The sequence below is a fragment of the Micropterus dolomieu genome, linkage group LG11 (assembly GCF_021292245.1).
Source record: "Micropterus dolomieu isolate WLL.071019.BEF.003 ecotype Adirondacks linkage group LG11, ASM2129224v1, whole genome shotgun sequence".
Classification (NCBI taxonomy): domain Eukaryota; kingdom Metazoa; phylum Chordata; class Actinopteri; order Centrarchiformes; family Centrarchidae; genus Micropterus; species Micropterus dolomieu.
The window spans coordinates 16,333,095-16,347,066 of record NC_060160.1 but is presented as its reverse complement, the minus strand read 5'-3'; positions in this window follow the sequence as shown (position 1 = coordinate 16,347,066).

Genomic DNA, 13,972 nt, shown 5'->3' with positions numbered 1-13,972 from the left:
ATATATTTATATATATATATATATTTTTTTTTTTTTTTTTTTTTTTTTTTTGCTGTAACATCTGTACTATCCTTCCAAATTTAAATCGGGGATTATAGCTTGTCCCTTCCATGTTGAAGCCAATTTCGGGAAAAATATATTTACCTGCACAGGGTATTACCAAACGTTCCTGCTGGGTTATAAATAGATTTTACATCAGAGCAAATTGCCTGCAGTGAAATCTTAATGTGATGCGAAACAGGATGAGAGCAAAGTGAGCAAAGCAGACTGAACCAGAAGTTAAAACTGAGCTCTTCCATCTGATGGGACAGACACCTGGTTTTGCAATTAATTAGTCTACAGTAACGTCTGAAACAGACAAAAGCCTTTCAGCTTAAACAACACAGAAGCTAAGTCTCTGTAGAGGGAGAGAGATATAGAGAGGAAACAGGGAAATAAATGCACGGTGTTGAGGGGGGTTTCTTCTTTTTTTTCGGCTCCTCTTTCAAACCATGCACGGAGACAAAATGGCTGAATATTTCCGTTTCTATTGAAAATAAGGACGACCGGGGGGACTAGATGAAAAAGTCTTTCTAGCAGTCAATAAGGTTGTCAAACTGGTCAGCGGTAATCAGTGCTAATGATGAGTCTGGGGTCCCCGCTCGGACAAAAGGGGCCCCGCCGCTGTTTTGTAAAGGGAAGCGACCGCGGGTCCCTCTCCAAAGAAAAGACTCCTGTGAGGGAAGTCTGCGGCACGGAAATCACAACTTCTGTGTGTGTGTGTGTGTGTGTGTGTGTGTGTGTGTGTGTGTGTGTGTGTGTGTGCGCGCGCGCACACACACAGCGTGAGCTCCTGGCGTGGCCTATTAAAAGGATTTAATCACCAGTGGATTGTTTTCTAACTCATATAGGCGCAGCACATAATGCTCCAGTCATGTCATAAGTTATAGTTGGTGGGTTGCTGTCTAAAATGAAATAAAATACCACTTAATTTACCACGCAATTTAGAGGAAACATCTCATCTTCTGTTTGTCGGTGGCCAGAAGTTCACCAGGTGTTTCAGAGTATTTTGACTACCTAAAGGTTGTCAGATTAAGTGCGGTTAACTTGCGTGGGTGGAGCCTCTTTTAGCTTTTTTTGTGATGTGTGTTGAAGGGAAGGCTGCAGACTTTACTATGCGTCTTTATTATTACTGAATCTGTCAGCGTTGTTCAGTGTGCAGACACTCTGAAACACAGTGTATCTGTCTGCACAGACATGACAGCCAGCTATCTGCAGAGCTTCCTGCACGTGATAGGACTGGATCCGCATTATAGCCCATAGTTTTTTTTTTGATAAAGTCTCTAACTGTTTGAATACTGTAATTGATCACATCATTTATATCAGATTTTTATAAATGTATAACTACCCTATAATACTATTACTGTAGGCTTCTAATTAGTACTAAGGCTATGTAATATTTTTTATTGCATGGGAAGCTGCTTTGGAGCAGCTTCATTAAATCATACAAGGACAATTATTTAAAAAAACAAGACTGAAGAAAGAAAACATATAAAAACATTAAATGCACGGAGGATCCTGAGCTGATAGCATAGGCCTACATGTTTTTTACTTTTCTCTTCGCAATCCTGTCTGTCTGAGTCCAAACTGGATTTGTATTTCTAAAGGCGAGAAGAAAACAACCCTCTAATGTGCCTTTTTAAATAACCGTTTTCATTTTTTTTCTCCCTATGCTTTAATAGGCTATGTGAGAGAAAGTGGTGTCAAGCAACTCTGAAGCGCCCACAACGTTTTGCTGACGCGCAAGTACATTTTTACGCTCTGCCACCCTGCTTTATCCGTCACTGTTATATTGCGAATTTAATCATTTATAAAGAGGGGCCAGTAAGAGTCTCTTACCTGTAGAAACTGCTACCTTGAACACCTGCTTTCTGTCTGTCAGGGAGTCTCTAATCAAATATGGCATGCAAGTTAGCCCATAGCCTATCACTCCCTAGACTTTTCATAGCCTAGCCTATGCCTAACAACTTCCATAGAACAATCGTTTCAAAGTGATGGACATAGTCGGACACAGAGTCCTGTGGATAAACAGAGTAAAACGTGTCCAGCTCAATGCACTCAAATGGTTGACCGTTCAAACCCCTTTATGATAATAAACGTCAAAGCGACACATATTGATAGTCTGTAGGCCTATTGCTTGACTTCCAGAGTGCACAGTGATATAAAAACAAACTGGACACATATAGATAGTTTGCATGAGAAACCAGTTAAAAATACAACTGGACAGTGAATGTGGCTGCATCCATGCAGTCCCGTCCGTCCGGTATCAGAAACCATGTCATTGACCATAATCCGGGGTTTTATAGATTGTTCGAACAATCAGCAGTAGGCCTAATATTTATTTTATTAATCTGGGAGTAGTTGTTTTTACACTCTGGGATGCTGTGCAGATCCTTCCAGTGCTGGGATGTTACTAAGTAGCCTACATTTAGGCCTGCTCACAAGTGCAGTTTTGAGGTAGCCTACTTTACTTGATTATTTTCATTTTATGCTACCTTACGGTTACTCCATCTCGGAGGCAAATTTCGGAGGCCTATTGTTTTTACCAAATTCATGTGGCAGCTTTAGTAACTACTTTGCAGATTCAGGTTCTTAATGGAAAATACACTCAGTGTCCACTTTATTAGATACAACTATACAAGCTAACGCAGTCCAATACAACAGTTCTGCCATGCAGTCTACTCTTATGATGCCTAACGTCGTGTAACTTTACAGTTAGGCCTAACTAAATCATATGTCAAAGCACCGAGGTCGTAGTTAGTCTCAGTGTTGTAGGCCTACTTGACTGCATTATTTTGAGAGGCGTTTCTAATATTCTGCCACATTGTGTATGCAAAAGGGCCGGGCGAAACATTTTGAAACACCTCTTAATATAATGTATTTCCACAACTATAGGCCCCAATAATAAACCACATTTTCTCAAAATCTGAACATTATGAGCGTCTTAAAGATAGCCTAGATGTTATGTCAGAGCTGTTGTGTTGGAATGCAGTGGATTGTACAGGTGGAGCTTACCTAATAAAGTGACCACTGAGTGTACAATCAACTAATAAATCTTGATGTGTATTTTTTTTTAAATAAATTAAACTATTATAGTTAGTTAAAATGAGCCCTGATGTTACCATCTACATGCACACACTAATGCATCCTTTATTATAATTCAATAGCCTAATATATTAAGATTCTATAACATTCTGCATACTGAGTAGGCTCCGTTTGCTTTTGGTAATCTAGGTTTATTTTACAATTTAAGTAACATTTTGAATGCAGGACTTTCTTAAGGTCTGAGTGTGTCCCTGAGCTTTTATTTGGTTGTCCATAAATAATGTCCTCACAATTCACCCAAATTCATTCAAGACAATAAATAATTCCTGTTGCATAACAGAAAAAATCACTAATGAGAATAATAAAGATGCACTGCAGCAGTGGAGGGTTAACACTGATACTGTCACGCCGTCACATGTCCCCTCTCAACACGCCTCCTGAAGTGGTCGAGGTCACTCAGCGGGGGAAACTTGTCCTTTTCAGCTTTTGTTCTCCGCCCTCTTCGTTTTTCAACCAAAGCGCCCTCCATCCAATCCGCTCTCACACAACTTTGTTTTTAAAAAAACAATTGCTAGTTGTTTACAAGGTTAAACTAGAACTCATTGGGTGATCTTTTTTGAAAAACTCGTCATCGGAAATAGTTCGCTCCGAGGACCAAAGAAATAAACAGCGGGTGTTTTTCTGTCTGCTCATTGTGCAAGAGGCCATGCATTTATCTGAAAATATTCATTTGAAAAAACGCCAGTTTTTCCCAATCTTGGGAAAAAGCTATTTCCAGGCTTCTCTTTGCGCTTCGTCAAGTGTTATTGTAACCCGGCCGATGTTTTTCTCCCTGTAAGAGAGGTTTTCTTTGCCTAGAATATGAAAATATCACGTGTGGTGTAGTTGCTTTATCTTCTGAAGGCTTCACAGCATCGCCATTAAACCTGAAAAATGGAAACTGCGTGCTAGTGACGCCCCCTGGTGGCCGTGATTTCTGACATGATATGCATGATAGATCCTTGAAGTTTGTCAAGCACTTACGTAGCTTTCTGAACAATTTCAACCCAGAACACAATGAGATGAAGTTATAGATGTTAAGATGCAGGACATTAACCTATAATCCACCAAGCAGGCAGCTGGCAGGGTTGTTTTCCCCGTTGCACTAGATAAAACCTCAACAAAACATATAGGCTAGACAATTATGCAGATTTATGGATTTATGCATTTCCTCATTGTTTCAGGAGCCTGTAGCTCTGGGATGTAATTTGTAAAAGGAAAAATGGATTTAGAAGCACCTAAAGACCTATACACTTGTTTATTGTTTAACATAAGGTCCCATTTATTTAGCCATAAGAGCATGAGTGAGGTTGATCACTGGCCCTTAGTCTGTGTTCATTTAATCCCAGCACTGACAAGTTCTTCCACACCAAAGTCAGGTAACCATTTCTTTGTGGACGTTGGAATTTGGCACTGTATTGATAAATCAGGAAAGGGCTTTCATTCAAACTGTTGCCAAAAAATATATCACTGTGTGCTCTAGCATTGCAGGAGACCCCAACATATGCAGACCAGTAGGCTACACAAGTATGTGGACTGAGGTGTTCCCATCGGGCGAGGACATGTTAGTAATTTCTACCAAATTATGAACTATGATAAAATTGTTATTTTAGGCCTACATCTTATAATAACGGTGTAATAAAAAATAGAAATGTAAACATCTGTACTGTTAAGGCACTAATCCTTTAGTAGGCTACCACTAAAACAATTAGTTAGGCTATACTGTCTGGAGCTAATGTTGTATTTGCATCTTTACTGCAAAGAGCATTTACTGTCTTTGACTGATCTTCAATTGCATTGTCTATATTATAGAAGGATATTAACTGTAAATATAGAAATATAGATATTGAAGATAATAAAGATTGATATAGACGCAAAAAGTGTTATTCAGAGTGTCTGAAGGTCTCTCTCTCAGGCTGCAACAGCGTTAGTCATTATGGTCAGCCTGCTTAGCATGTGAGGCGGTACTTAGGTCCGAAATTAGTCACCGCTGCTCGTGAAGCTCGTTTCTTGAAGAGCACAGCAATAAACTAACTGAAGGAGTAAAATTTATGCCCTTTGCTATTGCTTACGTAAAAGTCTAAAACTGTATCTTCATAATGGTACCACGTGTAAGGAAATCCTATATAGAGCTGCTTAGTGATCACATTCAGCCACTGTTCACATAGTGATGTTGTGCAGATTGTGAATTCAGGAGAGCTCTGCATCTTTTTCTTAATAGACATTGATTGATGACCGTTTAGTTGTGCTTTAAATTATGTTCATGTTCAGCCCCCGAGTCGTGCTTCACACATTTCTGTATGCGGATCAATTAATCAATTGCTCCAACCTTGCCTCCTCTGCATCGCTCACAAATCTGCGGTCTGTTAGCAGATAGGCTACAATGCGGACAATATGAGGCAATTTAGAGGCCGGTGTGAGCGCGCGGAGCCCCGCATCAGGCTGCTCTGCAGACACAAAGAAGGACTAATGTCTTCCCCCGCCTGTTATTAGAGCTGTAGCCTAAGTGTTGTTTTGACAGGCGCACATCATCTCGTAACACATATGAGATGAAAAGATGACCAGATAACAGTCGCGTTGCATTGTGGGAACACCAATATCGACGGAGCAGATCATGGGTGAGGCTGCCTGGTGGAGGTCAGGTGGCCTGCAGCAAAGTCACAGGCTGTGTCGATCTCACAGAGGCTGCAGACTCTCTGAGCAAGACAAAGGAAATCCTTAAGTTGAATAGGCCTACAGCATTTTTATTATTTTTTTTTACAGTCGAGTGAATCATTTATTCAGTAAAATGTGTTGTAGTCATTGATATTTGGGTGTTTTCTTGCTTGTTGTGTAGGTGTTATAGGTATTATTATTATTATTATTATTATTATATTAAGAATGCATCTTTCAATGTTACCATAATAATAATATATGGAACCACTGTACCAGGGCCACATTAACCCATTAGGGGCCCCCAGATGGTAAAGGCTGTTTGCCCCTAGCTCCTCCCTCCCTGTAAATTTGTAATAATTGATTTTTTTTTTTTAATCTACTGAAATATGAAAAGGATCGGCCTTGTTCATGAAAGAAATGTTGACATGTCAAAGTAGGAAAAGAACAGGTGTGAATGATGAATTCATATTTGTCTCACTGTCACGTCTTACCGGGACACTTGAATACAACAGAACCCGCGAAAATTCGCTTGAGTTGGAAATTTTCAACTCACGCAAAGGCCTTTGCGTCGCCTTCGCGTCGTGGAGCGATCTGGGTTAGTAGTGAAGTAGCCTACACATAAATCAGGATCACATGTCCAAACTTCTGAATATAAACATTGTTATTTATCAAAACATTTTGTTGTAACACACCACACAAAATAACAGCCCCCTTCTCTCCCATCCCAAACAAAAAAGAATTGAATCTCACTCAGATGTCCCTCTTGGCTTGCTTAGCCAAGATGGCGGCCAAGATAACAAAAACAGGGAGTTATTCAGCTGGTATTGTGCCTAACTTTATTTGGATCATAACATTTCAGATATGGAGTTAACCAGCAGATTCTCCTGTTCAAGATGAGACCAAACCTTTCAGTGGATGCCATGCCATTCAGCCATGAGGGAGGCCAAAATTTGGCCTGCAACTGACTTGGCTTTTTTTTCAGCCTGGCCGATCACGGGTGTATATAAATGGTACATTTCAAAAATAGTGAATCACAATCCTAGATAATAAATTCTAAATATGCACAAATAATATTAGGCTGATGTACATATTTACTCAGTAGTATGCAAGATTAGCCTGCAAGCAGATACACACATGACAAAACACACAGTGGAGATAATCATCACCTTTCCACAAACTACCTGAGATGCTGTGATAACTATATCCTACTATTGGCAAGTTTCAACTAGTAATGTATCATATGTTTTGAGCAGATGTTTGGAGTTAGGAATGCTTGAGTAAAATACCCTCAGCCAACAGTACTAGGCTACTACTACTTATACTACTTATATACTTTGTATTTCACAGGTGGGATGAAGATTAGTGAGTGTTACATTACAGGTAGCCCTGCTTTATGTTCTGTTTTAAAGTGAGGGCAAATTATACCCCATGCCAGGAAAGAGAATTATCCCTGTGAATTTCTGTCTTGCCGAGTGAGAATATTAACCGACAGCGTTCAGCCACTAGATGGGGACGGTGACTAAAGAAAGACACTTCCTAAAAAAATCTTGATATATTTTATCCAAGTATGAGGGGAGATGCTTTTTTTCTGTGGCTCATTCATCAATATTCAAACATGTTTCTCCTGAACTGAAACACTGTGGCTACATATGGTAATCTCCCTTTTTATGTGGTTTTACAACAAAAAGTAATTGTGAAATTACTATAACACCTTTTTATAAAGTAATTTTTTTCTTTAACTTTTACCTTTGTCTCTGTCTAAATGCGGCTATATTTATGATCACTGGTGTGCGTTATGTTCTCATGTAAATACTTGACCCTTAAATGTTTTTCTGTTCAGTAATCCTAAAAATATGACTTAACTGAAGTGCTGCAAGTGTTATGCTATTTTTATATGTTTTTCTTTATCATTTTATCCATTATATTCATCTATTGTAAAAAACAAAGAAGATGGTAAATCTTGTTTGTTTAATTAGTTATTTAAAAAAATAGATTTACTTTTTAAGTTCAGCACTCATCTGTCTCTTACTCAGATAATCACTGTGACAAATGAAAAGTAGTGTGTTTTTACCAAGAAGCAACAACTAGGCCTATATAAATATCAAAAGACAAGCTGACTTTTATTAGTTTATTTAAAGAAAAAACAACGTAGTGTCTGTACTTAGTACTTAGTAGTTCTGCCTTGTTGCCACAAGATGGCGCACATGAACCATAGTAGAGAGGAAGCAACTCAGCTGCAGGGTTTGTAGACTTCAGTCATTTATCAAAGCATGAGCAGGTAAAAAGTATGTACAATGAAAAGCCTCGCATGATCACAAAAACTTTAATGATTGCTTTTATTAAAAATATTAAAAATAACTAAAAAAGTGTCACTCAGGAGACACTTTTTTTTGGGCTTATTTCTGGCCTCCAGTTAGGCCTCATTTAATGAGAGAAGAGTTAACCCACATTATGAATAATACCAACTGTAGAAAGAGATTTCAAAATACATTTTTGACTGTACAAGTATACAAACAAGCTACAGGTAAATGTGGAAGTGTAAATGAGCGTACAGCATTACTGAGCGGAGGGTGTGAATGTACATGTGTATGAAAGTGTTAAGGCAGGGCAAGGGCACCAGTTGGGATTTTAAGGGTCTATATTTAAACTCTCTGGTTTCCAGTTTCTGCAGCTGTCGCCAAGTTTAAGTTCAGCACCTTGAGCCTTTCTCAGCCATGCTCTTGGGTCATAGTTATAAACCTGCCAAACTCGGAGACAGAGAGAGTGAAGCAGAGACCCTTCACGTTGGCTCTCGGGGAGCTTCAGAAAGTCCAAATCATCCCAGTCTCACTGAACTAAAATACCTATCTTATTATCAAGTCATTCTTGCATACTGCCAACATGACTTTATATTGCATCACAATATGTCACAATATTACTGCACTTCTTCTAAAATGCTGGACAGACTGCTTTAATGTTTAAAATCTTTGTCTGCCCCTTTCACCCACCTAAAATATTAATATTAATGATTTCAGCCAGGAGGGGAATTTATTTGTTTTTGTATTGGCTTGTTATTTTTTATTATTTTTATTTTTTCCTTTCGTCACCTGTAGAATAAAATAATTATGATAGTAAATAGGAATTCACAAGCAGGTTTCTGTCATAACATGTGGAACAACTTGCTGGATACAACTAGTACCATCGTGGGTATGACACATATCACATCTCACATTTGTTCCAGTTTTAGTTCAAACCCGTCCATTAGCAGTATTTTGTATATTTAGAAACAGACAGACAAATACGTTTTAAAAACAGTTTTTTGGTCTGTCTCTCTTATTGTCCAAGAGCTCCATAACATCAACAAACAGATGAGAACTGAAAGGTATAATTAAGAACAACTTGGCTGGGATTTTGTCTCAGCAGCTTTAAGTGAAAGTGAAAGTTTAAAGGTGAAAAACATAAAATACATTATGCTACACTTTCTTATAACGTTTAGCAAAAAGTTTATCATTGTTAATAAATGCAATAGGTTTGTGATCAGTTACTTTTTGAAACTAGCTCTCCAGTTTAGGTTCTTACTCTGTAAGTACTATTCAAGTAGTGTTAGTGTTAAACACTGGTGTGTAATGAGTAACACTAGCAGTAGTGTATTGTCATCATTTGGGACAGGCCAGGACCTCTATGGAAATACTTTAACTTTTAGCAAAATGCAAATACTGAAAATGGATTTTCACACTGTTTTAATAATAATAATAATAATAATGATTTTCATCATGTGAAATGTTTAATCTATACTTATTTTAACCACTTCGTAGATGTTATTCAGTATTTACTATTTCACATTATCTTATCAATTAAAGTTTATTTCTCAACCAGTTTATACTCAATAATAACTTTTATCATTATTTTATCATCTACTTTTCAACTTATATTAATGCATGCTAATTGAAAATTATTTCTTGTGTAGGTGTCAGTTAAGAAATTATTATTAAAATGAAGCAAAATAAAGAGTTTAAATTGAAACCGCACAAACGTCTTCCTGAGTGTACTGAGGTGCTGCACGTAAATCTTCAGTATGTCGCCCACTCATCTGCTGCTCTGCAGGTTTCTTTTAAGGGCGTCTTCTGCAGGCTCCAGCAGTTTGTGTGAAGACATGCAGCAGGAGGATGATGAGAAGGCTTCTTCCTTTCTGCTCCTTCTTTGATGGGTGAGTGGATTTACAGAGATGGTTTTTTCCAACCACTCCAAATGCAGCCTCAATAAAAACATTTCATTTTTTGCAGAACCAGACAACAACTCTTCGGTGCATGATTATAGTGACCACATATGATTAACATGTTGCCCACACATGACAAAGATCCTACTAATTTAGTGCTCTAGCCTGTACTTTGTGAGTAGTAAAACAATCATTCATTATCTAGACAGACAAGACAAATAGATAGATAGATAGATAGATAGATAGATGAACAGATAGACTCTGTCTGTGCTGAAGTAGCGCCTACTGTCCAGTGGCAGCTCTGTGCCTAATAACAGAGCTTAGCTGGCATACCAGAGTCGGTGGCACATTGGTGTAGCGGTAACTCAGAGAGAGCCTGGTAATTACCACTGGTCGCTGACACCATGCTGCAAATGCACCAGTCAGCACTGAGAGGACCAGCGGAGCATTTCCCCCTTCCTCTGCTGCCAAGGTGCCCTGGTGATCAACCATGGCACACCAGCTTCCAGCCAAATAGTAGGGAGAGAAAAAAGTATTCCTGTCTCTATTCTGGGTCTTTGATGAAAAGCCAGTTAGAATCTGTTATTTCACCCTCTTTGTTGTTTTCTCTCTCTGCCCTCTTCTTGGACACACTCAGCTGGACCATGAGCGCTGAATGAAGAGTCGTGAAGGCTGTCTCTCAGGAGAGGCCCTCTGGAAAACATACTGCAGGGCCGGAATGGGAAGTTTATTTTGCTTGGTGCATGAATATCTGTGGGGTGTGGGGCTCCGTGCACAGAGGGCTGCAGGAGCCCTCCAGTTTCTGCACAGAGGGGTTCATCACTGCAGCACCCTCACGCCCTCCTCCTCCTCCTCTTTCACTGTCTAAGGAAATAATTTTCGTTCATCCCCACTGCATCCTAATAACTCCTAATTCCTCACTCATCTTAATTTTCTTTCCCTCCCTCTTCTTCTGCAGGCTAAAATAGGCCCAGCAGCTTTTCTCTGGGCCTTTTGTCCCTGCTCAGGGAGATGTTTGGCACACAGAGGATCATGTTACAACTTTCATTTCCTGAATATTTTTCTTTTTTTTTTTGTCCCGCGTGGAACCAAGAAGGGTATTTTATTCTGCTCTATGAAGGGCGGGGTGGGGGGGGGGCTCAGATTCAGGCTGCTGTCAATCCAACGTCTACAAACAAATGAAGTACAAACTGCACATAGTTGCAGGGTCCTGGTGGAGGGTATGGTTTGGGCACAGCGGGGGGGTGGATCATGTGTGTGAACTGGGGGGTGGGGGGTTGGGGGGGGGGGTGGCTTAGTTACTTGAGCTATTTGTGAGCCCCAGGATAGGTGAGGTGATGCCCCTTGGGAGGGTGAGGTATATTTCATTATCCCATATCCCATACCGCTTCCTCTTGTTTTGTCTGCCAGTGTTGCCCCTCCTCAAAAGCCCCTTGAGCCTTAAGCAGTGATGTGACTGCGTTTGGACTTGTGGCTCTTTCTTGACTGGATGTAGATGCAGAACAACAAGCACTATAGTGCTAACAGTCTGCAGATATATCAATTATTAATTATATTGTGAAATAATACCCATAATATGATACTAACACCAGTCATTACGGCTCTAGCGCTGTCTGGATCCTGAAAAGAAGCCCTCAAGGTTAGTTTATACGCAGTATACCTAAAGGAGAATACATGTCCTTCTTGCTGCCCAGCCCTGAAAGAGAAAATCTAATTGAGCTTTTTACTTTAAAGGTTGAGGCTGGTGTTATTCTATATTTTTCTTATTGTCAACAATAAGATAAGACCAAACCAACAGTATCTTAGTTCATCTCTTAGTTAATACTTAGGGATCTGTCTGTGTCTCTCAGACATGAGCACATGTAAATCTTTAAAAGCAACTCGCAATAAAAAGGTTATTTAAAAAAAACAACATCTAATTATTGCCAAGTGACTCAAACAGAAGTAAATAGTGTATTTGTTAAGGACTACTTTCACCTATGGATCAATTAGTGAGAATTTACTCCATCAGAATAGTGTATCTGTGCTCATCACCCAGTGCAAACAGAGGTATATAAAGCTTTGACAACACAGGCAATATGTATGTTCAGTTCATTGTTGGTTTTAGGTTTTCCATGGGATTTGCTGACAATACGGAAAGCCCAGAATATCACCAGACTTCTCCTTTACATTGCTTTTGTACCTCAAAACATCCACTGCAGAGTACACACTTGAGATTTAGCGAATGAAGAGTTATGGAGATATTTGCAGAGTTATCTTATTGTTTATCTGGTTATTTTTGTTTATTAACTGATTTCCATTTTTTGTATTTAAAACTCTAGTTTGAAATTCATCCTCTAAAGATTGCAGACATTAGATAAAACACGGACCTCTTGCTTACATTCTGAGTACATTTAAATCAACTTTTTACATCTGTGATTTTATTTCCACCCTAGTAAAATAAATGATCAATGCTTCAGTTTATCTGGGAAATTGTATCATTTTGTTTAGCACTACTTGATATTCCACATTTTTCCTGTTGTCAGCAAATCCCACACAAAGACCAAACCAACAATAAACTGATCCAACTGGCAAATGAGAAGCCAAATTCTGATATATCTTATTCCACTGTGTCAAAGCATCTCATTGTTGTTCAGAAACAGTTAAAGAAACACATCAATGAGCTGCATTGTTTCGCTGGGTGACACGTTGTTTGACTAACATGAACATGGGCACTGTAGTTTATTTTGAGCAAATTCCCACTAGAGCACCAAATGGGTAATTAATCCCCTGCTGAAAATAGTTCCCGACAAATTCAGTTTACTCCTGTTTGAGGAACATTCACTAAAAGCTATAGCATTTTCTTTGAGGACACTAAGTTATGTATGATAATAAACTCATAATAATCTTCTGTTGGATATTGTAGGTTTCGACTGCCCCTGGCCACTACTTTAAGATGTCTTCCTTTTAATTCAGTCTTTTTTCAGTCTTTGTCTCTCCTTCATGAGACATCCATTTTCCCCATCACCCACTGGAAGAATTATTTACAGTGAAATTATGATGGATGTAGCTTGTATATCTGTTTAATTTGACTTTGAAAGGCTGAAACTAAGAAAATCTGTCAAGTTCACAAAAACAAACAAACTCATCCCAGGCTGAAGTCACAGTTCCTGATCAAACATTGAATGCCACTATCAACTTTCTTTCCAAAAATATACATATCTGATTCTCAGCAACCAGAGCTGGGTTTTGTCTCTGGAAGAGTTTGTTATGTGAGCCTGTGCCTTCTGGCCACATTTCTTTTTTTCTTTTTAGCACAAGTCCTCTTTCGTAGACATTACACACACGTCTTATCTTGTCCTTTGTGTCTTTTCCTCTTGTAACATATCAGAACCCCCCCTCCCCCCTTTCATCAGGTAATGTATATGATGCTGTCCTTCATTTGACACACAACATGCTATTCAACACCCTGATAGGTGGGGATAGTCTCCTCCTCCTCCTCATGTCTGAACCCTGGGTCATGCATCACTCATCCCCGACTGGAAGAAAGAGATAAATATTTCTTTCAGCTCTGTCACATTGGAGCTTCCTGTTGGACGAAAGGCTTCCTGCGCTGGTGAGTGGAAGCAGTCTTTGGCTCGCAGCTCCTGCATTGGTATAATTAACATTTTTCTTTTAGGCAGAGTACCGTAATCCCTCTGATCTCTAATACACTTATGTTATAGAAATAGCAGACGCCTGCCACTGAGAAAATCTTATGTGAGTTTTACTTTAATCAGTTGAATTACATCCCCCCCCCACACACACACACACACACACACAGCCTGCATCTGCCTCTGGGTACGTTCAGGCAGGAACATTGTCAGATCCATGCATCATTGGTAAGAAAATCTCTCTGCCCCCCCACCAGCCCTGCCCATCTGAGGCAAACCTGAAAAGATCCTTTTGTCCCTCATCACCCGCCCCCCCCCCCCCCCCCCCCCCCCCCCCCCCCCCCCCCCCCCCCCCCCCTCCCCCCCC